The 23,150-nt window shown below is 36.9% G+C and overlaps 2 long non-coding RNA genes across 7 annotated transcripts in view; one reads left to right on the forward strand and one right to left on the reverse strand.

The window, feature by feature from the left end:
- The window catches only part of LOC145960185 (uncharacterized), a 269,249-nt gene that overhangs the window by 208,347 nt on the left and 37,752 nt on the right, over nt 1–23,150 (forward strand). For 2 of the 5 annotated variants that reach the window (XR_014435273.1, XR_014435274.1), the window contains one exon: nt 19,656–19,693. This is a non-coding gene — a long non-coding RNA (uncharacterized LOC145960185). Of the gene's footprint in view, nt 1–19,248; nt 19,364–19,655; nt 19,694–20,304; nt 20,337–23,150 lie in introns of those variants that run through there. The other 3 variants (XR_014435276.1, XR_014435275.1, XR_014435277.1) reach the window with 3 other exon arrangements.
- LOC145960190 (uncharacterized) overlaps nt 1–23,150 on the reverse strand; it is a 59,025-nt gene that overhangs the window by 12,735 nt on the left and 23,140 nt on the right. The window contains exon 1 of one of the 2 annotated variants that reach the window (XR_014435288.1): nt 18,455–18,741. The exons of the other annotated variant lie outside the window; for it this stretch is intronic. This is a non-coding gene — a long non-coding RNA (uncharacterized LOC145960190). Of the gene's footprint in view, nt 1–18,454; nt 18,742–23,150 lie in introns of those variants that run through there. 2 annotated transcript variants of the gene reach the window in all.

Below are 23,150 nucleotides of genomic sequence, written 5' to 3' on the forward strand. Positions count from 1 at the left end.
TTTAAACATATATTTCTTTTTAAAATACATGTATAATTTAACGGCATTTTAATTTCGTTAAATTAATATCGAAACGCGATACGCGCCACGTTTTCTTGTATTGAAGAATTTTGTTGTGAATTCCAGCAGAAATTTAATGAGCTCGATCGGTATTCAATGTGTATCCTAATGAAGCCGATTTTATAGCCTTTAGTCTATTCGCAAAAAGCAAAGCCAATTAATTATCCGGGTCATTCAAAACGCCTGGTAGCGGCGTCTTTTATGTGGATTTGCTGATATCCGCATAATTTTACGAGGTACAAACTGGATTTTCCAACTATAGAGTATGAATTATGCATATCATTAACGAGGCCCATAATTATAATATCAATAATAAAATATATTACGAAAAAAATGTCTACAAGTTTAAATGTATAACAAATTAAAGTGACAAAAATATTGAAAACTCCTCTTTCATTAAAAAAGTCATACAATCAATTAGAGTTTTCAAGAAGAATCATAATTTTTTTAAGAAATTAATAACTCAATTTTTTTAATAAGTTGATGCTTTTAATAACTCTGCATATAAAGTATTAAAATAGAAGAAGTATTAAAAGAGAAAAAAGAGGTGGTAATCAAAAGATAAATCTACAAGAATTACATGAAATTGCTTCAAGATAATCTTTACTTTTTAATTTTGAAATTCTTGTCGCTCTAATTGTTTGCATATTTAAAACAGGCTTTTATTTGTAATATTTTTTATATTAATATTCAAAGTGTTCTAAAACTTGAACTTGCAATGTACACCTTATATAAAACGAACTTAAATCATTAAACGGCTATCATTTCCACGGCTGAGATATGTCTCTTAATTAAACGTTCTGCAAATAAAATTGTCAGCCATAGTAATTAGTTTCGCGATAATAAAATTTCTTGCGCCGTTAAAAAGTGACGTTTTACGAGTCATTTTATGGGAGTAAGTTCGTGATAATTGATTCAATCGGCAATGAATATTCAGTAGCGAATCGCAGCTGGCAAGTATACCGAAACGTCGGGAATATCGCTTAGCATAAATTAAAACCGACTATGTTGCGAGAGACGAGTCATTCGATAAAATTTCCATGGGGATGGGAGTGTGTTGAAGCGAACGATCGTGATGGTCGAGCTAGCTCGGGAGATTACGAGTAACCTCTGGATCTAAGCAAGCGAATCAGGTAGAGGATACGGTCCGATAAACACCGCGCTACTCCACTAGAAAGCATTTCTCGCCCCGATATACAGCCTATCGTAAGCTCGGTCACCTATCGAGCAGCTTCATCTAAATGAAGCCATTTATTCCTGGCGAATTTGATTGCGATTACTTGCTTAGCAATACATAGCGGCTCATGTAGAGATTTACAAATTAGAACATTTGTCTCACGTAATGGCAAATTCAACTACCTCTCCTTATCACTAGTTACTTCATGTAAAATTCACGTTCTCATTTCTCGATTTATATGCAATAAATAAATGATAAAGCTGTCATATTGCGTTTCGCGTAAAGTTTCTCTCATTCCCACAGGAAGTTGTTAAAATTAAATTTTTTTACCTTCAATTCTTATCGCGCGAAATTTTTGATTCATTTTGATGAAGACGATATATCTCTATCTCGTGATGAATAATTCTTAAAAAATATTTTACTCAGCATTCGCACTTGAAAACAACGCATATTTTTAAGACACATGTTATACCTCCTGGAACAGATTTATGCAGATCCCTTACGAGAGATATCGCTGCTGAACCAAATGTCTCATTTGATTTTAGCAGCGCGATATAATCGACATTCATTCATCTTTGGCGAATGGTAATATCAAGCACGAACCTAAGAAACTTTCGCCGTCGGGCAATTGGATATTCGCGATACATCAGTAAAATTAAAGCCCGCAATATCAAGACTCGCGGTACCATATCACTTGGCGAGCATTCGCATACATTGAGAGCTAATTCAACGCAATGCTTTGCACTTTTACCGTACTTTGCACATCATAAGAACCCAAGTCATTGGAAAATGTTGATGTGAAATCGCGAGCAGTTGTTATTGCGTCGAAAATTGAAGTGACATCATGATTTGCGAATCGCATTCCGCGAATTCTGTACGTTCATGATACAGCATCCACGTGACACGGCATACATGTAAATTATACGTCACTATTTGCCTCTGGTTCGCGCCAACTTTGCGTCAGTGTCTAGAAGACAAGAGATCTCTCGACCGACGGCTGTGTAAGAGCATCTGGGACCACATCTCCAACGCTTTTGGATGGCATGGTCGGGGTAGATTAGTGGAGGTGGAACACGTGTTCGATGCTCAGGGCGGACTTCACATCGTTGAACTACTACTACTACTACTACTACTACTGGGTGGTAGAAAAATAACAAGCGCGGGGCACGCGGATGGAGAGTATGTAAGACGTCGTTACGCACATCCGGCGCCACAACCGAATTCGAATCCGAACTCACGAGTTTCGACACCCTCGCCGAGAGAGAGAGAGGGGGAGGAGAAAGGGAGAAAGGGCATTCCATCTTTCTTATATATAAGTGACTGCCAGGAGACCCTGTAAAAACGTCTAAATCACATCTACCGAGATATTAAAGTACCTTACGATGCGGATTCTCATTTATTCCGCGCCCAACCCATCTTCCTCCTGGCAACGCACCAAATTGAAAAGCACAGATGCAAAGTTTCCTTAACTCGGCGGACCTGGCTCGACTCGCAACTTACGGAGGAATATGTATTACGGCGAAGTAATCCAATCCCGGTAAACGTTACCGCGAGTTTCCATTGATTCATCGAACAATCTGCGAGAGAGCACTTCCGTTTGGAACGATCGGCCGGATTAGATGATTTTGAGTCGTTTCAATTTGGAAAAGCGTAGAAAGCACGGACTAAATTAGTTTTCGGCCTTTAATTCAACGCGCTGCGACTACTCGATTCCTACACGTTATATATTGGTAGAATTCATATAGTTTCTATTCTTTTCCTCGGATATTTATTACAATAATATATCGAAAATTTAACATGTTGAATTAATATTATACACTTGTGCTTGAAAAATTACAAGTTTATACGTCAATAATAATTATACTTTCACTTTTTTGTTTTGGTTTCAATTCAATTGATTCAAATTTTAATTTATACATTAAGTTTATATTTATAAAGAGTAATAATTTTTTGAAATGCCACTTTCGGAAAAGAAATTTTTATCTTTCACATCAGACATATCACTTATTCATCGATAAAATGAAGACTGCCTTATTCGATACGAGAGACGAAAAATAATTTCCAAATTGAAGAATACATTCGGTGTATTTCCCTTATTCTCTCAGCCGCCCTGCAGCCGGATCTCTTGAGAACGCCCAATGATATAATGGTTCTCATTAATACAAGTGGAAAGCTCGAGGGTCGAAGGGATTCTACGTACCGTGGTAGCGAGGAGCCAGCAGCGTGCGGAGGTGAATTTATAATGAAAGCTGCGGAGTTGGACTTGGATTTGTGTGGAGGTAGGCTCACCTAACTTTGCCGGGAGAAGCAATTCAAAGAATCGACCGGCGAGTTAGACGATCGGCCAAGTGAAATGGTATAGCGCAACAACGAACCCAATCACCACGTGATCCGTATAATAGTCGTGTTAAAAGCTTTCTACCCCTCTCGCATGGCCCTCCTTCATCCACGGCGATATCCCACGGGTGAAATTGCAGATAACAAACGTTTATCTATCGCATTTTACTCCTTTGTCCCGCGGGCCACTGACGCGTAATGAGTGCAGGAGCTTTAAATAATGTATATATGTGTGTGTGTACCATTTAAATACCAGATGTAAATTTGTATCGGGCAATCGTTGTGTATCTGCAACTGTAATACAACTACATCTTAATTAGTTCTGGAGAATAGAGGGCAGTTTAATAAGACTTTACGCGGTCGATGTGATCGCCTGGCACGCACGCGAAATCTAAAACGGGAAATTGATTAAGATAATTATCCTCTAACATGATTATAGAGTAGAAAGAAGGATAGAATATTTATTGTTTTATTCTTGTTATTAATAATTGAACAATTTCTCTGAGAAATGCATTTATGCGATAAAAATTTCCATCTTATTAATACTCTTAGAAATGTAATTAAATGTATACAAATTCATAAGATGTGCGACTCGCGAAATTTTATCAATATTCTTTTCTTTTTAATGTCTATGAAATCACACTTGTAGAGGATAATTTCATTCATTAAAATAAAGTAACGAAAAAAAAATATAAACAAGAATAATCTTAAAATAAATTTAAGACCGCCAGAAAAAATCACAATTAAATTAAAGCATTTTAAATCAAACGGAACAAATCAAAATTATTGACGTTTCTTAAATCTCTGCGCGCGATTTAATTTAGCCTTGTACTTTTTATAAATCAGTGAAGTAAGGAAAAGCTCGTCTTTCCAAATCACGTTTTCCATTTGTAAAGAGCCGTTTAGTCTTGATGTTGTTGCGGGAGGCTGGCAAAGCGGAAGACGTTCGTCTTCATCTTTTCTCCGCAATCGCGCGAGTTCTATATGTTAGGAAACATTCATAAATCGTATTTCATTGCGGAACGTAAATGTACACGCGCGCAGTTGTTCGTGGAGAGGAGAAGAGAGAGAAAGAAAGAAATAAGCGAAAGAGACTGAGAGACGCGGAGCCTTCGTGGCGCATCAGCATTCAAAGTGCTCGGTAGAAGGAGGGCGCGGCTCTTCAGGGCAGAAGAGGAACAAAAACCTCCCGAGAGAGCAGGATGTTGCATTAATATTTATACGCGAAAAGAGGGGCTGTGTTACGCGGAAGGACGGGAGGATGAGATCCCGGAGGTAGGAGAGAGAGGGTCGAAATGAAATGCAAATGCCTTAACGAGCCACTGAGGGACTACCGGGGTACATCCTAGCCACGGTCACGAATGTACCTGCCTCTCATCAACACTTGCGTTATAATACGCTACGACACTACGTCACTTTCATCGCGCACCGTACATGTCAATTCGTCGATTGTCTTTCTGTCTGCATTTTCCCAAAGATTCCTCGACACCCGATTTATTTCGGATCGCCCTAACGATAAACTGAGAAGATTAATGACAAGAATAATGACTTCCCGTATAATAGCGTACCTGCATCTTCCTGTCGAGGGCACAATGAGGGAGAACGACCAAAGACGGTTGTATATCAGGGTTACGACTAAGAAAGCTTTGCTCGTACCTAAATACGCAACTAGATCTTCATTACGAGGGGAAGCGAATTTCGCTAGCTTCCAACGCACTTAAGTGATGTGGATGGTTTCGCGAGAGATGAGTTATATTCGATAGTAAACTGAAATTTCGCACATGATCGTCTACTGATATTTAGGGATCTTGTTCATTGCCTAACGATATTAAATGCGATATTATTTTATATAACAAATTATTAAACCACAATAGAGAGAAAGGCGTCAGTCGGATATAAGCAAATTCGTCTTTAAAATTTTTACACGACTCTCATAGTTAAGAAATCCTTTCGAAATTTCTCCATCTGACAGCGAGATAAATCTCTCGTCTCCTGAACAGCATCATTCCGGCATCGGCACGCGTCCAGCTCGTCCAATTAAGCGTGATGTAGTAGCAAAACATTTAATCTGTCATTTGAATACGCAATGCCCAGCTGCATAGGCGCTGTCTGCATATCTAAGACCCTCCGCGGGGCAAAAACCACGAACGAAATGGAAGATGCCGGAGAGAGGAGGAAGTGGAGGAGAAGAAGGAAGAGGGGAAAAAAAGGTAGAAAGAAAGTAAGATGGAAGCGGATGTATGTCGGGCACGTAGCCGCGGGGATTGCCTCGATGTGCCATAGAGGCAATCATGCTGGCAATGCAGAGGCCCATCTTACCGCGTTACCGTCCTGCATATAGCTACCCCCGAGCTATTCCGTATATATTTACTGTCTCCGTGCTTCCACAAACTGTGTTTCCTTTACCGCTCTCTCGTTCTCGCTCGCCATTACGCTCCGTACTTCTCCGTTTCTCTCAGCACGCTTTTTCAAGAAAATACCTACCGTGAGATACGGCGCGTATTATTAGTCACACAGATTTCATTAATATGCCATCTATTTAGAGATCTTATTATTATTATTAGTCATCTTTTATTATCACCTTTTTTTTTAAATAAGACTTGCAACGCATTTGCATTCTTCGAATATAAAATAATAAATAAAAAATGATATTTTGTAATATCTTTTTATATGCATTTTGTGCAGATCGTTTCGGTCGAGTTAAACATATTTATGTGACGCGTTATACTCTGCTATAAAAAAAAAATACAAGCAAACGTAGTGATTCGTACATGATCGATATGGAGGACCTGTTATTTAAAGTTTCGTGAGTCAAATTGAAGGAGTTTCAATATAACCCACCCTTCTGCAGAAACGAGGGATTTAGAAGACTGGTATTAGTAAGTCGCGAGGGTGATTCCAGCCAGGTTCTCTATGGCAAAAGCTGGCGGCACGAGGCGGCGGTAGCTCACCGGCGTTTCATTAGCGGAAGATGCTCCCCGCGGAGATGGCGGGGCAGAGAGCGAAGCAGTTTGCCTGGCTTCGAACTGGAAGAAGGAGGTGGAACGAGGCGGATAGAGGCGGGAAAGCGAGATTAGAATCCTGTGCATGGTTGGCAACGCATATATCGAATAATAACTCATGTCTTCAACATGCGAGAGTGTCCTCCTTTGGAAATATAACGCGAAATGTATCTGTCATTGGGATTGCGCTTCCCCTCATTCATTCGATATTTCTCGATGATGAGAGAGAGAGAGAGATTGAACCGTAGAAAATTATAATAATTCTTAATGCGACTTGAGAACATCTGTATTTCAAAATGTTTCGTAATAACAGTGACAATGATTTATTTCTAGCGATATATCTTAATCGAAAATATTTAAATCAAATATATGATAAGAAAGGAATTATGAGAACGTTAATATCCATCCTTTAATTTTTCGAGAAGAAATTTTTTTATATTTATAATTCTCATTCTTAATAAGCAATCAAGCAATTATATGGTACTTACTTTGACTTTCTCGCCAGAGTTAGTTCATAATTAACCAAAGCACTTACGGCTAATTACTTCAGTGTATCCATATTAAGCAACCATCAAGGATACGAATACGCCATTCCATAATTTATGTGATTATTATTCCCGCGATATGTAATTCATCCCCCGGTAATATGTGCAAATTAAACCTCCCTTCAGTCACCAATAATTGATTATTTCATTGTATAGCTTCTCGGATATTTTCGCAGTCATATATCGAGCGACTTTAATCCGAGCTTTCGGATCCTCGCGCGACACTATGGCGCCAATGACATTTACATCCTCGCGAACCGACGAGACAAAAGGGGGAGCGGATGGTCGAGATACGTCAGCGAAATCGCCACGAGCCGCAGTGGTCGGCATTCACAGGGTTCCATGACCGTCGGGTTCGGCCGTTTCGCAGTAGCATAAATGAGAGGCAAGATTAAACCGGGGGTGATGTATGGTATGTGTTGCTTTACACACGGCCAACCGCTACCATTTTTTCAACTCGCTGTTTTTTCAAGCCCCGCTCTACCTCTACCTAGCCATCTACGGAAGAAGGTTTAGGGAGAGAAGAGAAGGGGAAGTAAACATGTGAAGCTGTTGGAACAATAGATAGGGTCGAGTGTACAAGGCAATGCGATATACGAAAAGAGAAGTGGAGGAGAGACTCAACAAGCCCAATGGTTAAATGACAGAATTATCTAATCAAAAAGAGAAGCGATGTAGATAGCAAAAAAAACAATAATTATATTCATACACATATATAATATATAATCTTATGCAAAAATAATATGTCGATTGAAAGCATAAAAAAAAACAAAGCGTGTTAAATCTATCGCATATACGCCTATATTAATAAAGATTGTAGCAAAGTTGATGAGAAGAAAAGGAGCTGAAAGCAAAGTGAAGAATAACGCATAAGACTTTCGATACGCGTGAGTTAAAACTAGCTGCACGCATCGCGCGAGCGGATCACAACTATACATGGAGGAATTATCGTCGGGCTGGAGGGTATTCATATACATGTCGGCTCGTGTGGGATTAACTTGTACCGTGTAGGGGCGTCTGCCGCCCGCGTACAAAGGCTCCTCGTAAGTTTCACGAGATACCTGGCAACGAGAATTACGATCTTAGTAGCGAAGGATTCTACGGCACGAGCACATTAGTTTCCTCGGCGTCTTGCTGCTGGCCTCTCGCCTACGTCTACCAGACCTTCCAGAGGTCTGGCGAACCGGATTGGTCCAGCCGCATCTTTTACTTTGTCCAGGATGCACGTGGCAATAACTCTATCTGCTCTCCTCGATATCTCAGTAAAAACGATTACATAGATTCGAAAAGCAACGGGATATCTCTCCTTCTTATGAATACGTAGATATGAAATCGTGCCTAAAATAAGGGTGTCGCACTTGCTTAACTAGATAATGTGAAACAATGTTAAAAGCTTAATTTATTCTTTTATACGTTATTATTTTTATCTTGTCGTTTTTCTCTTATTTATCTCGTTCAATTTTTATACATACACATTTATATATATTATCTTTTATACTAATGTATATATTTTATATATTTATTTTTTTATACATTTAATAAATAATATATTAAAAATAATTTGAGAACGCACATGCGTATATAAATGCTTGTTTGATTAATTAATTATAAACTTTGAGAGAGCTCTATACGGATAGAATATATGCGGAGAAAGAAAATGAATTTCATTAGATGCTTACATTGATTTAACTAGACTTGTATCTGTGTGTCCTGTTCGGTAAAAAAAATGCTCCCAACATATCTTCATGAAGGCAAAATTTAACGCGGCCATTATGCAGAACGAGTTATATTGGCAGAGTCTCAATCCCAATTCCCAGGGATAGCTAACTGGTCGAATGGCAAAGCCAAACAAACCTTATTTATGTCTCAATTAAAAACGGGAATGGGATGCACCCTCGATGGAGCGACTCCAGACAATAAAGCAGTCGAAAGAGGGAAGTTGGACGCGAGAGGAAGAGGAGGAATAGAAGGATGGGATAGAGGAAGGGTCAGAGAGAATGGGCGAGAGACAGGGAGAGATGCGAGGAGACGTCTGAGAGGGACAGAGAATCCCAAAAAGGATCGGGGATGGAGACGGAAAGCCGTGGACTGTTGAACGTCGACCTCTGGGTTCTGCGCTCTCCCGGTCTATGGCCGCTACCGGGCAGGAGGGACGCGAAATGCCATCGGTTCTGGCTTACGGATCCACCGTATATCCGAAACTGAACTAAATACACCGAGGGGACACCGAGGTACCGAGGAGATAACGAGCGAATTCGTGAAACGGCCATAGATCAGGCGGCTTAATTATCTCCACGCATCGCTGCCTACCCCTTCTAATCGGCGTTCTACACCCGCATTCGTCCGGAAGCTGGTCCCTCTTCCAGCCAATCCGCGAACGTCGACTCCTCCGGTACATAAAGTAAAATTTATCGTTGTAAAGCCGAATTAGTATACATAAGCAAATGTATCACATATTCGTGTGTCGCAATTACATACTCTGATGCACTCTGATGTACAAAGTTTTTATTCAAGTTAAATGTGTCTTTTTAATAGAACGTCTTATATTTTTATTTAATAGAATGTCTTTTTAATAGAATTATATAGAAACTATCAATTAATTTTATCAATTAATTTTAATCTTTCTTATAATTAAACTTATCAACTAATCTTTCGATATTCATTTTACGTTAAGCAATCTAACGAGAAATATAAAGATTTCAAAACGTGCGAATTTATTTCTTATCTTCCACAAGATATCGATAGTACCACGTTGTAAAAAATATTGCGTCATCCTGCAATTCTATTTGAAAAGTTTATGCGAATCAAATATGTAATGTCCATACAAGCATACATATCGCGCCGTCGTCTTTATTTTACGCAAGTATCACGAAGAATCTCAAGTTTATTCCCACTTCGGCTGTATGTTTGTACGCAATAAGATATATTGATATTCCTCCCGTCTAAACCCTTCTTTTCCACCCCTTTCCATCGCCGCCGCCGCCGGTTCCGGCACGGCACCAACCCTCGTTCCTTTTTATCTCCGTAGAGTTTCCACCCCATCAGCCTCACCCTCGGAGCCCCCGCCACCCCATCGCATCCCCCATTCCCCCCTCATCCTCATTCCGCTACCGGCGCAAACCGACCCACCCCGACATCGTCCCAGCCAACCCCCCCAACCCTCCAACGAAGCGCCACGGCAGTCATGGCGGCAGTTACGGAATCAATAAAAGTGGTGCTCATGCGCCTCAACTACCATCGCTACTGCCGTCCGCTGCCACCTCCCTCTTCGCTTTCCCCTCTCCCCGTCCAACGACTTCACTGCCGTTTCAACCCACCCTTCTCTCTCGCTCTTTTTCTCGCCGTTGTCCTTTACTTTACCTCGCTCTCTCGCTTCCTCTTTCATCGCTCTTCCTTGCCTTCTCTCCGCACCACCAACGTGCACCGGGATCCCTCTCGCCACTGCTATGGATTTCGTTCTTTCCCCTCAACCTACGACTTTGAATCGCGCCAACTTCCATCTCCCCTTCCCTTCCTCCCCCTTCCTTCTTGATGTATCCATCCTTTTTGAAACTACGGCTAAAACTATACAACGAGCACGCTCTGTACCGGGTGACTCGGAACATATATATAATCTTCTTTCATTATTTCTTTCATTATGTTGAGGTAGTGTAGCGCAAAACACTCGAATATTTCCAAGGTATACAATTTTCAAACCATACCATGGAAGATTTATGTCGGAAACTGTCCCTCTGTCTTTCTCTGTCTCTCTTCCGCAGAGAGAGATATTCATCACGTGTCGCTTTCGAATATCGATCATGCTTGAATTCGGCATGAATATATCGAAACCCTACTAATTTACATTGAAATTGGTTCAATCGTCTCCAATTTATTCAAGCGCAATGCAAAGTACCAATGACGAATGGAGAGAGAATTATGTATGTATAACATATGTATTTAAATTTGAAAATGTAAGAGAGAGATTTATTTGCATATATTTAAATTTGCTGGAAAAAATGTTTCCCTCTTGTCAGATAAAATAATGTGGAATGTGAAATCGGAAAAAATTCGCGATTTACGCTATACGAGAAACGTCATTGCCGCGCAATTTATGAAAAACTGCGCGCACACGCTGCAATAAAAATATAATATAAAAAAGATTTGCTCTTTTCATTTCGCGCATTTATTTTGTGCAAAACAACAACAAAAAAAAGAACAAATTATGCGAGCGAGCGTATACTTTCAGATAAAATTTATGTAAAATATACATCTCATTGTGAGTGAATTATTCAGAAAGGAACGTAAACATTTGTAAATGTCAGGATGTTTAGACCGGTGCACACAACGAGATCTCCCAACGCTCTCCGTTAATTTCACGGATATCTGATTAATTAACTGGAATCGCGAGCAGATTGATATATCAGGGTGATCGATCATTTTCCATTATCCCGGTAAACAGAGCAATTCCGCGTCGGTTCGTAGGTTTTCCCGATGTAGTGCGGGATGCTGCGGCCAGGTAATGTCGGGATAATGTCTCGCATAAACTGCGGCGAGTCACATGTACGACAACGTGGGCGTATACGGTCGAAAATAAAGCGTAGCGTTGCAATATATACGCAACCTCGTTATACGCTCATCACGGTCTATACCGAAGTAGAGAAACGTTTGCAAGCGTGTCCGCCATCTCGGACCTTCATTGTTTTCGAATATGTTGTAGAATGATTCGAGGATTAAGAGACATGCATTTTTTATAAACTCGACCGTATAAATCTGATTCCAAGGAGACGTCACCTAAATTGTGATATATATTTAAAAAAATGCTTTAAGCAAAGACTGTAAAGGCATTTCAAGTCGTATACGCGATACTCAATTAAAACAGTTATTTTAAAACAGTTTTACGTATACCTCACTTTCGATGATATTCACTTAATTAAATGTTAATTTATACTTTCGAGACAGTTTCAATTTTTTTAATATGTATAAATGAATATTTATAGAAAAAATGCATCTCTTATTTAAAAATATTGCAAGTTCACCAAAATTAGAAAAGAATACTTGCAAATATTTTTTTAGGAAAATTGACTATCCGTGAGATATTTTAATGTCATTTAGAGCACGACATTTATTTTACATTTCCCGGGAAGAAAAGGGCAGCGCTGACAAAAAAATTTCAATTTAATGGCGCTTCGACACGTTAGCCTATCTGATCTCTTTCGGCATTAACGAGGCGATGATGTAATTTTATAATTTCGTATTAATAGCGAGCCGCTTCATCCGCAGTACAAATTAAGTGTAGTGCTTGTACGGCATAATTACATCACATGTAAATTTTTTAGAGTATACAATTTGCATAATGTAGTCATCTGTACGTTCCAATTAGCGTATAATTGAAAGACTTACATGTTCACCGGAAGGTAAATTATCTCACGAGCGGTATACATTTTACGGGATCACATTTTTACGTTTTTCTCTATATTAATATTATCTATCAGCGGTATAATGTATATTCGTACCATGTACTTTGCGCTTCGCGTAACGCCTAGTGCCGTAATTGATACAACAGATCCCCCTAATTAGACGAAACACGCATCCCCTTTTCCCGGATGATAAAAAAACGTCCCGCTCCAAGAGAGAAGCGGCTTTATTAACATAAATCTTATTTGACGAAAAAGAGAGAGAGAGAGCGAAGCTTTATTATCATTTCGCCTCGTGCGGTGCGAATAGGTCGCGTTTTACGGATCATCTCTGGTAAATAGCTCTTTGCGGAAATCCTCGTGTTGCAGGAAGCACGGAAAGAATGCTTAGCCCGGAGAGGTCGAAACGGACGACCCTTTCACGGCGAATGGGTCGTACTCTCGAGCGAAATAGGCCATAGCTGCAGCAACCAATGGGCAATGCAACCCTGCCCAAGTATAGCGTGCATGTCTCTGTGCACGTATAGCTCGCGGACACGGCAAAAGGGTATACACGACACACGGCAAGTGTACAAGTATACGTATACGCGGGAGGGCGATCGTACGGCGCGCGATACGACTAGAGAGGTTTTATCTTACGTTAGAGGCAACCCTCTCCTAGGGGCTTCCGGCGAGGAGTCCGTGCCAGCCGCGTGCGCCTCCATCTCGAGGCGATAAATGCTTCTCTGCGTTAAACGCAAACGAAAATCTCGTCTACTTAGCCACGTGATTCATAAATGATGCAGATCTCGCCTACCGATTTATCAGCCGCTGACAAGCCGTCCTCGCCTTCTTTTATCGTGTAGCTCTCGCGACTAGTTAACATCTTTGGAAATATTCTCGTTTTTTTCCCTCCGGTCAACTCGAAATCTTAAGGAGAAATCGTGATCTTTAGTGCCGTGGTTTTAATTTATGATGTTTACATCCTTGAAGCGTATCTACACCTACGTATACATATAATTGGTGGACTTTGAGTTTAAAAGAAATCGTATTAATGCACATGTAAACACCGAGAACGAAGCAATCGAATTTACAATAATGTGCGCGATAAAAAGATACGAGTTTTGTGCTTTGCATGTTGACTTTTCTTTTCTCTACGCACGCAGCAGTTTAAAAGTAAAATAAGTTCTGAATAATTCAAACGTTGCACAGGGTGTATATAAATTCATAACGCGCGAAACTTAATTATAATCAGTAACAAGATTATGCGCAAGGATTCCGTCTCTCATTTACATCGTGAACGTTCGAAACTTTGGCATTTAAATAACTCGCGTACATACGGAAGAGTAGTGTAATACTTAACATACGTACATGTCGAATCGATGTATCCAATGTTTCCAGTATTTATCGCGCGTACACCTATCTAAGTTTTATCTCATCAATGCAAATTTTAAATAGCATCGAAATTATTCGTACGATAATTAATCGTAGCTAATGAGTTAATGAGAATGATTTTCTAAATCGATGATTGTACTCGCGAACATCTGATTCTTTCGCAGACTCCCAGGTAATCATATGTTAAAATAAACCGAGTTACTACAAGGCTATAACTACTACATCAACGAGAGAGGGATGTATTTCCTTTATCTTGTATTTTCTATGTACTTGTTTGTTATTTGAAAAATATGTTTGCTGGAATTTATTATTAATTAGCTAGCATCAGTTCTTATGTGTTACTTTACTGATTTAGCGCAACCATTTTGCAAGAAACTACTTTATTATGAGACAATCGACTATAAATGGCAGATATCCTCTTATACTTATATTATGATATTATTGTAATATCGTTTTTTTTACCGTCTCATAGCGTCGGTTTACAAAAGAAAGAAATAAAAATCATATTTATCTACAAGTTCTTGTTTTGAAGAAAGAAAATATGTTTTGCATTCAAATATATTCACAAATCGAACAAATATCTTTAAAAGGATCTTTTAAATTATTTCTTAATCTATATTCTTACAAAAAATGTATTACAATAATAATGTATATTCAATTTCTAGTTTATTTATTTTTGTTTATTTCACTACGCAGTTTTATCGCTATAAAACTTAAAAAAAATTGAATAATTATATATATTATCGCTAAGTAGAAATTTCTATAACTAAATTAATAATTCTACAACTAATTAATTCCCCTTAGACACGTATAATTTTTTAAATAATTTTATATAATTTCTACATTTTTGTAAGATTATAGATTAAGAAATAATATAAAAGATGAATGATTAAATTGGAAACTACATTTCCAATTTAGAAAAATTCCTGCCTAAATAACTAATAAAATTTCTTTACATTTGAATTCTTAGTGGAACAGGTGCGAGAATATCGTAATTTACAAGAGAGTCAAAGATCGAAGGTTAAAAGAATAAAAAAAAGCGATTCTCGGATTCGAAAAAATCACGTCAAGAGTTATTATAGACTTAAATAATCAAAGAGTCATTGTTCCTGCAAGCGAAGGCTAAAAAAATCCACAAAAGGGCTTTTACGTAACGTTTTCTACTTGCATTGTTGTCCCTTGAACGGTTTTTTATCACACCAACGTGGCTACCCGCCACGAAATATAGCCTCGATTTTTTTACGGCAATTTTAGCGGATGCTGTTGACTTTTTTACAATGATGTTTTTATGACAATGCATTGTATCTCACCGAACTTATCAGAGGGATAGAAGCAAATTGCCTTATATACGCAAGGTCAGGTATCCCATCTGATTAATATTACCGTGAAAATGTATTTTTTTCTCAATGTTTCTTACCTTCGAATTTGCTTTTGAAACGAAGATGATCGCATTCGCGTTAAAACTACATTATGTGTCTACCTATTTACGAGAAAAAAAAAACGACACAAATTCTGTAACTTTTAAACAATTATTTACGATAATATATATGCTCTCGTTTGCTATAAATTAAATATAAATTAAATATACGAAAACTAGATATATAGTGATAAATCTTAACCCAAATTAATTATAAAATATACATTTATATTTATGTGTATTCGCATCTTGAATAATTTGCTAGAGCTTTATAGAAATATTTTAATTGACATCATATTTTTGACAGATGTTACAAAGAAAATTTCAAATCGAAATTTTGGTACACCCGTTATATTACCTATACACGAATCAACCTGTATAGAAGAACGTGATAGGTCGTGATAGGATGCCGCGAGATGTATAGGCAATCTTGCAAATGAGAATCGTGAGTAACGGCGAACATTAGCGCCGTCTGCACCACTATACCCTGCTGTAAAGAGAAGGAGCATGTCTGTAGCTAAAAAGTGTACGCGCGTTTAAGTATACAGACTTCTTCTAGATAATAGCCTGCTCTATTGGTATATTTTCTTATACCATCGTCTATAGACCACTATAATTTGTGACAAAATTCGGGCAAGGTTTCCATTTGTATTTTTACGTGTCGCGTAAGAAAACATTTGAATAAGTAAAATATAACATAAAATATACAAAATATGTATATTAAAATATGCATTAAGACGTGTGACACATAAAATTATAAGCAAAATTCTATCTTGAATTTTGTCATGAATTATAAATTGTTTAAGGTGGATTTAAAGCGGAGAGAATGGCTTACAAAAGAATATGCTATATTTTTTTATTATTTTATACATTATAGAGTTTTGTTTATAGATAAGTATTATCGCTATATTTTTTATTTTTGCCTATGCATTTATATTTTATGTAGCTCATTGAAGTATAAATTGACATTAAAATTAAGGAGAAATATAACTGCGCGAAATTTTTTTATGTGCTCTTGAGACACTAAAGCCAATGATTTTGCGGTCTTTTTCGAGATTAGACAAGAGGAATGTTTGTAATTAAACACTTGATTAATTGGGGAAATTTTTAGTACACACAAAACGAAAAAAGATTAACGAATGTTTATGAAAATCCTGAATATCACTGGTCACAAGTCTTTATACGATAAAAGGTATTTCAATGACACGATAGCGTCAAAACGTTAAACAGTTATCAGCGTTTCACGTCCAATGAAATTCTGGAGTAAATTATGCGCCACAGCGATTAATTTCATGCTGAATATAAGAAATTAATCATTCAAGTTTCGCACTCTAAATGACATTGCAATTATTTATAACAAATATCAGAAATTTATATGTTTGCTTCAAGTCGGTATACTTGTTTTCCTGTACGTATTGTTGCTTATGGCCCGAGATATTTTTTGTACTTTTAAGTGAAATAAACAAATTTTAAATAAAAGAAAAGAAAGGGACTCAAAGTAAATTTTTATTTTTAATATATTATAAAATATATTAAACATACTAATTACATACTTAATACTGTTTAACAAAATTGAATATTTTGTAATATATTAAAAATAGAATCATTTGCGAATACAAACGCGAACTGTGTATATAATGGTCATCATCCACAAAAAAATATTGCGACTAAACTAAAGGGAAGTAACAGTGCCATCTCGTAATTATTATAGTTCGCCGCAACTGCAAACTCTCTTGTCGTCGGCTAACAAGTAATTACTACCTCAGAAACTCTACGTTACTTTTGCGTGGTGCTAGCTTGCATCACAAAAACCTCTCAGTCCTTCCGCGTGGAGAGTTTGCACTTATGGGTAGGACACGTACATGATAATACTATGAACAAGGAGATTCAAGGGAAACCGTAATGCACGAACAATGTTTCGGTAGAGTATCATAGGATTCTCCTGTCTTGACTCATATGTATTTCTATGAAAAGCATTTCGTGCTATTTTTTTATCTTTCTCCGATTAAATTAAAATATATAAAAATTTTGCCAAATATGTACACATAAATTTAAATGTGCTATTCTTGAAAAGCATGTATAAATGCTATTAATTTTTTAAATTAATTATTTTTATGTGATTATATAAATATATAAAAATGCATAATTAATAAGAATATAATTAATGAAACGTTAAGTAGTAATTTTTAAAGCAATTAGCCAAGAAAACCTATGTGTCATATTTAGATTTATTTTTATGACAGCGTCGATATTATCTTCAATCTTGACAAAAAATAGACAGGAAAATCATTGACTGGCATTTCTGTTCGCGAAGATATTAATCATATCGAAGAACGGGGAATTGATGAGAGATCGCATCTTCGATATATTGTTAAGACATAATCGGATATTAAAGCCCATATCGAGCTACCGTAGCGCTACTGCATGCAATTAATTTATAATTGGCTCATTTTGTAATCTTAATTTAATCTATCGCCATTTGCGGCGCTTCGTTACGATCTGCAGCGTTTAAAGACCTTCATCGTATGTCGCGCAGTCTTATTTCGCAACACTGTAGGCGAGGCACGTATCCGCAATTCACGATATAATAATAATAATTTTAAGTCATCACGCGTGATGGAAATAAAAAATTCGTCACATAAATAACTTGTTGATAAGCATATGCAGTGGCGTGTGCATATTACTCTTTCCGACCATTAATTGGATATTTCGAAATTATTAAATGCTTCTACCAATTAATAAAAAATTAATATTAAAAATGGGAATATATATCCTCACGTATAGCATGTATTATTAAAGGGAATAAAAATTTAATTGTATATAATCATTATTTTTAAACATATTAATTATTTTTAATATCTCTCTCTTTAACTAATCTGGATATATTTTATAATCTTCACAAAAATTTATTTTATGAAATATATATATATATATATATATATATATATATATTTATAAATTATTAATTGTAAATATTTGTTTAAATATTTTAAGTATTTTAAGATAGGAGAAATCTTCAATATTTTAGTTTGTGTATTTTGTACATGATGTAAATAAATAATGTTGATGTAAATAATAAATCACTATCCAGATAAGGACAAGCAATTAATTTCGCAAATAAGAAAATATAAATTAACAAAATCACTCACCCCATGGTCACTCGCCGTCGCTCGACATCTCCCCATGCGCCTCTTCCTTCTCTTCTTATCCTTTGCTTATCCCTTGCTGTCTCTTCATGACACTCACACACTATACTCACTCGTAAAAATACCATTAATTACGATCGACAATCTTTTTTATATTTAGCATACTTTCGGCGCACATTTTAATCACACACGATACGCATTTTATTTTATATTGGTTATAAGACACGATAATCGCGAAAGAATATTTACTGGTTATAACCTTTAAATATTTGTAGGCAACGGTCGTTCGATATCACTTATTAGTACTTGTCGCGATCATACTTTGAGAGATAATAATAAACGGAGCGACGCGAGGCGGTACATTCCCCCTCTCAGCCGAATGACAACGTAGGTATGTAAACAATGACATACCATTCGTCGCACAAAGGTGAGCGCCGTGTGACGATAAAGAGCTGTTGAAAGATGAAATATTTAGCAAGGTTACGAAATATTTAACTACTATAAAATAAATTTTCGCGAGTTATTCTATATTCTTTATACTTGTCAAATTAATTATTACATAATGTGAGATAGTAAAATACTATAAAATTCGTACATGTATTATTTATTGGAGATAGCGTGTGAATTCGTTCATACGATTTTTCAGTGCTATATTTACGTAAAATTGTAATGTTCGTCTTGTGGTATAAAATAAAATGCGTAATATATGCGTTTAAAAATGCGTTGTAGAACATCGGGCAATCTTTCTTCGGCTGATTGGCGTAACTAATTATCATAACTATTGTGTTTTCGTAAAGAAGTGTCGTGTGAGTGTCATGAGCAAGACAGGCAGAAAAAGACAAACAAAACAGGAAAAAGAAGTTCGGGAAATGTCGACGACAGACTTAATCGTGCGAGCAGCTTATAATTTTGGTAATTTATTGTCCGTAATTTATAAAATTAATTGTGCGCTCAACTTCATATTGTATAATTTATATCATTGTATAATATATGGCGTGTAAAATAAAATCTTGTAAACAGCGATCTCTTGTTTCAAAATTCTAAACTATTTAATGATAAATATTAATAAAATATTTTTATTTTATTAGTATTGTTTACACATTATATAAATAAAAATTTAAATTTATATTTTTTTATTATGTTTATTATATTTACTTATTTTAAACAATGCTTTATATAATTTAGATATATTTGTATTTTACAGATTGATGTCTTCTACAACTCCACCGTCGCATCGTAAGGGTGAGTGAAATTCTTATCTGAATCTTAAGATAATAATAATAATTTGCGAATATTATATCGCAGGTATTATTATGTAAAAATTTGAATCTACAATGATGTATTAAGGTTCCTACATTATTCTTCCATAACAATTTTGCTTAGGAGAGATTAGGAAAATTTATAAAATAATTGAAAATATGAACACATTTGATTTCTCGTAATAGGATTAATGAAACTTGTCTAATTGATTTAATTATTCTCATATATATTATATTTGATCGAAAAATCAAAAATATTAAAGACGTATTTTAAATGGATGAAAATATATATGCTTCGCTCTGATACATGAAATATAGTTAATTCACTGGAGGACTAATAAAAAAAATTTATATGAATTAACTGAGCGATGATTTATTAGATACATATATCATAACATTTTATTATCGTAAATTTTAAATTGTATCTATATGTATTTCTAAATATATTATATGATACAGGTGATATGTATCATTGACTACATCTGAACATCTGTTTCGAGACGATTAAATATTCATACTACGTAGTTATTTATATAAATTGCTGTTTTTTATTGATATATTTTTATCGGGAATATTATTTTTTCTCTTTCATAGATTATTTCTTGATCGTGAATAGAAACAATACTGACAAGTTATCGTGATTACCGCTAGATGCCGGCACATTTACCATATGGGCTATGGTACCTGACCATGGTTCAAAGAAATCCAACAGGATTATTCAAATTCGATTAGCTATTTCTCATTGCCGTCTCTTCTGTATATTCATTTAGCTATTTCAAAAATTATTACCCTGATAATTACATGTTACAAAGCTTTTAAATTATCACACCAAATTCTTAGTACATTTTAATTTCTAATTTAAATTAGCGACTGCGAGATAGATGTGTATTGATGTAAAAAAAATTAAGAAATTTATGTAAAAAATGTCGCGTAGAAAACGCGAGCGGTTCAGATCGAGGCGAGTTAACGAGAAGCAACTGTATTAATCTCAAGGTCAAATTACCAACTACAAAACAGCGAGGTTCATTACTTGCGGTCCATTAAGAGCAGAAGGTCCTTACTGGTCTCCGCGATAGGAATTCCGGGGGAGCCGTCAGCAGGTCGACGAAGTTAGTTTAATCCCGCGAACAGTTTCCGCGCGCAGTTCACGGACCAAAGAAAGGAAAAGAAAGATAAAGAAAGGGGGGCCGGATCGAGAGTAAAAAACCGACGGTCTCTTCCTTCCAGCGGCGGATTTCACATGGCTTCTCCGGCCTTTCCTTTCGTCCCCTTTCGCGCGATTCCCGTTCCTTGGATATCCTAGTTCGTTTCCTCCTTTGTGCGCCCCCTTCTACCGGTGGTACCCGCTGTGGTACGGGCTCTCGCAGGGATCTCTCGCGGAGAATGGCCGTGTCCTCCCACGATCTCTCCTCCGGTTCAAGTTTTCGTTCGGTTAGAGGAGTCGACCGTCGCCCATTGCCCATCACTATCCCCAGTTTCCGCGCCATTTCTCCGTAACGCGCGCCATTTCCTCCCTTTTCTCTCGCTTCCCACCCTCCCCCCGATCTCCGATGCCCTCTCCTCCCTTTTTCCCTCGCGTTATTCTCTCTCTCTATGTGTGCACCCTCGCTGTTTGTTCTCTATTTAGGTCGTTTGGCCCGCGCAAATACCACCTTCCGCCACCGCCCACCCTCTCGTTGAAGCACGGACGCTCTTTTATACGCGAGACTGATGGCCCGAGGAAAATTTTCGAAACACTCGCGCGGCTTGAGATTTTCCGACATCCGTACGTCTGCGTGTATGCTTAATCTGTGCAAAATATGATCCCATAATGTGTTTAATGTCCCATGGAAAACGGTGTTCTATTTGTGCACGTTAGACTTGTATACTGAATAAGGTACGAGCGGCGTCATCGGGCAAAAGCTTTTTCGAGTGGGCGTTTCAAGTACATTTCTCTATTTAAACGGTATATTAATTTTAAGTCATTGAGAAGCAAAGAGCGTTACAAGCAAATTGCAAAGGAGATATTGTTGAAATTTATATGGAAATAAATAAATAATACACTCCCCATTAGAGAAATTAAATTAAATAAAAGTAAGAAAGAAATGCATGAAAAAAATATTTTACTTATTAAAATATTTAGAGATTATTATTAAGCTCGAAGTTCCGGACACAAGACATTATTTATATCCTTTATAGGCAATAATTTGCAGGATAATTAAAATAATCCGATAATGTAATAATGGGATATTTTTTGGACGAACGTTTTTCAAATGAGAGAGTTTAAAATAAGATTAAATCGCGCGATTAGAGATTAAAGACGTTGCAAAGTGATAAAGATTGTCAACTATATTTTTAAGGGCGATTGAGAAAATTGTTATGCACTAAGTCCCGCCTGTCGATGTTGCCATGCATGGTTTTCATCCTAAAGATAGCCTTATGATGTTAATCAACGCGCTCGATTGACTTTGCCGTGTAGATCGTTCGGTCTATAATTTCGTGGTAAATGGCGATCACGGCAGCAAATGGTGCAATGAACCTCCGGTGTATCCGCTCTGCGACACGCCCATTTTAAATATGAATAGGTCTTCTTGCTTCAAACTTGATGTATTAACGCGAAAGACTTACACCATCTCACAGAAGCTACCTAATAATTTCGAGACACGTTTTCTTTCTCTTTATCATTGCTTGATTGTCAAATTATGTTTAACTGTCAAATCGTATTATCTACATAACATAATTATATATATATATTACTTATGTAATAACATATAATTATATTATCTATATAATTATATTATATATAAGTAATACAATTTGTTAGTTAAATATAGTTTTATAGTCAAATAATTAGGTCGTAAAGAGAAAATTAAAATATACACACGTGTGTGTATTTTCATATAATTATAAATTTGTTTCGCGCATAATTAAATCAAAAGTTCTTTTCGCGAATAAAAACAGATAAGTGACATTTAACGACATTCCATAATTTTCCTTGCTATCATCATCTGTGAATGTATTAGCACTCAAAATATTTTGCCTGCTGCAGGCACAGAAGCCGCTTTAAATTATATCGGTCGGTCGATAGATCTATATGTTTGATCGGTTCCAAGTGTCTCGTAGACACTAAGGCGCCCGTGTGTATGTGAGGTAGCGTTGACACAGAGCGGCGATGAAAATAAATATCACAGACGGGCGTACGAACTGACGAAAAACCAGAGAAGGGTGGACGATCTGCGCTGACGTGGCACGTCGTCGCATGTCGATAGAAATGGAGATCTCCGGGTGTCTAGCTTCCGGCGGAAGAAATGGCTTTCCTCTTTCCTCCCCGCTCTTTGAGACGACGACGACGAGTGACCGTCGAAGCGTTTCAATCCCTCGTCGGATTGATCGGACAAGTATGGGCTTGGAATTAATAGCCTATCAGATATACCGGAAGGAAACTCTTTATAACATCCATA

The sequence above is a fragment of the Camponotus vicinus genome, unplaced genomic scaffold, assembly GCF_025532165.1.
Source record: "Camponotus vicinus isolate PSW18456_S1 unplaced genomic scaffold, iyCamVici1.0 SCAF_10, whole genome shotgun sequence".
In the NCBI taxonomy this organism is placed as follows: domain Eukaryota; kingdom Metazoa; phylum Arthropoda; class Insecta; order Hymenoptera; family Formicidae; genus Camponotus; species Camponotus vicinus.